Here is a 2,699-nt window from a genome sequence, read left to right as displayed (position 1 = left end):
TGGATTTTTTTTCTTTTTTTAACAGTCACTCAAAGTCCAGATCACCGTCTCCAAAGAGAAGGTAAAAATGTCTTAAAACGAGTGTGCTGTACTGTTACATAGAACTAGTGCTGGGAGTGGTTGCTAAAGAAGTTAACTTGTGCAAGGATAAAAGCTTTTAAGGTTTTTTTTTTTGCTTGTCTAAATTTGTGAACTATGAAGAGATGAATTGTTATGGGTACTTCCTACTATGAAAAGATGAAGTTTTATGAGCACTTCCTACAGCTGAACCTCAGAACTTTGTGATAATAACTCTGAGGCCACCTTCTTTAGTGGAATTCTAAAGGACAACAGAAAATGTGGGCAAATGAGAATCAACTGTCTGAAGTTCCTGAGGAGTTCAGAATCTGGGGAAGAAGTGAGTAATGTAAGGTATGGAGCAAACCATGTAATACGTGGTAGGATTAAATTCCTGCTGGTGGCTCCTCACAACTGGCTGTCAGTTGCACAGCTACCATGTTTTGCTATGCACTGTGAAGTAAGCAGCAAATTTTCCAATGTAACTGGAGAAGTATGAGCTGCAATTTACAGGGTCTGAGACTGTGCCTTGTGGCTAGCCCTATGCTGACCATGTAGGTTGTGGCCCAGTACAAATTCCTTTTCACAGCTAGAGTGCAGACTCTGTTACAGCTTATCTCTTGTTGTTTTTCCTGTCCTTTTCAAGCTTAAAGCAGTCCTTACTTAGAAAGGTGTACCATAAATAATTGTAAATACAACACTTTTCTCACTTCTGAACTGTAAATGAAAATAGTGTGCAGAGGGGCATTATCGGCAGGGGGGTGCTTCTGAGTAGGGGAAACCTGGGGTAGCATGCAGAGTTTCTGTTGGTTTTTACTGTAACAGTTGCTCTTTATGTTTTTCTTTCCCTTTCAGTCACTCACCATCAGGAAGCCCTTGAAGGAATGCAAGTCCTGGAAGAATGGATTAAAATTTAAGAAGTTTAAGAAGAAAATTTATTTTGTTTACATTATTATAAGGGATTTTGTGGCGTCTTTATAAATGTAAGGGCTTAGTCCTAGAAGGCTGTTTCTATTGACCAACAATTGGCATGAATCTGGATCTTTTAAAAGTCTTATTAGTAGACTAATTCAAAACATTTTGTTGTGTTAATAACATGGTGTAGGATGCTTGACTTCAGAGGTACAGAGGGCTGAATGAGCAGGACCATGAGTCTTAATGCCACAGGTAGTGTTTTGAAGAACTTGTCTGACATGTAGTCCTTTTTTGTGGATGTGGGTGTTTTCGATGATAAAATGGAAGTTGAAAATGGGTGTAGAATAAATGTTCCTGCATTATTTTCTTGTAGCCTTTGTGGTAAGTCTTAGTTGGAAGAAGGGTGAAAGAGTAGGATAAAAAGGTGATGGACATAAGAACTAATGAATTGTGAAAAGCTGTCTTGTGTTTTGCATTAGAATGGGGGAAATGTTTTTTTAAGGGTCTGCCTGCTGCTTTACAACTTGCATATTGAGCCTTTAAGGGGGTGATGATGATTACTAGAGCTGTCCTGACTACTCATCCAGGTCTGTAATGCAGATGACTAGCCAGGCTCAAACTGCATACTGATACTGTGGTAGTCTGGATACTGCTGATGTTGCTCACAGTCTTCTGGTTCATGGACAGTCGTGTTCCAGCATGAAGGACTTGATACTCGTATCAAAATTTCTGAGGAATGCTGACTTTGCGTTGGGCTGCAGTTGCAGTAGTGAGAAGTGGTAGTTTGGAACTGAAGTTATGGAAGCATTGTAAGATGATGCTCTTGGTGTGCTGCCTTACCGTATTTCTTAAAAGTAAGTCATGCTAATGGTACCAAATAAAAGTTCTGGGTAGTTGTGAGCAACTCCATCCTGTGTAACTGTGATATGGCAAGGAAATTACTGGTTATAGTGTTAGGAACTGTGACAGAGGATGGTTGAGCATAGTGACCAGGAAGGTTTCAAAGCAGTGGCATGTAGCTCTTATGCCAACAGCATCCCTGTAGTATTCTGTAAGTTAGTAGGCCAGGTAAAGGTGAATTTGATTACCCTTTTAAAAACAGTTCTGAGCAGAAATAGTTTCTTTCTTTTTTTGCCAAGTCGTCTTAAACAACTGACTACCTTGAACACCGGCCTTTCTGATGTTCAGTAATAAACACGTGCCTGAATTCTGACACTCTAGGAGAACAAATATTTTTTAAGTAACAGCAAATAGCTGAGTTGGTAATGTGATAAATGTGGGAGGAAAGTCTCACTGATTTTTTTAAATCACAAGGTTTTTAAGATGAACTGGGAATAGTTTACACATCAGTAGCCAGGTATTGAGAAAACTGGAGTGCTGTTTTCATGGGATAATAGCTATAGTGGCAGCAGGAATTTCATCTGAAGAATGCATCAGCTTTTCACCACAAGTGCTTACCTGTGGCTGATTTCAGGCTCTTAATGTGATATTCAGAGATGACACTCAAAACTATTCTTCCCTTCACAGAAGGGCTACTTGCAGGTGGGGAGAAAGTCTGTGAGCCTGGTACCAGGGTCTTTTGTTCTGTGAAAGTGGTAGTTGAAGCTTTGCTGGGGGGCTTTCTTTGCTTCTATTCTTGTCTTCTGGTAACCAGGGTCTTGGGAGCAAGAGCTAAAGGATTTTCCTGAAATGTCATGAGAAAAGCCTGTAGCACCACAGTCTTCTGC

This window comes from Athene cunicularia (genome assembly GCF_003259725.1).
Source record: "Athene cunicularia isolate RWA chromosome 3 unlocalized genomic scaffold, athCun1 chr3_part1, whole genome shotgun sequence".
Taxonomy (NCBI): domain Eukaryota; kingdom Metazoa; phylum Chordata; class Aves; order Strigiformes; family Strigidae; genus Athene; species Athene cunicularia.
The sequence above is the reverse complement of the archived record's forward strand: the minus strand, read 5'-3'. Positions refer to the sequence as shown.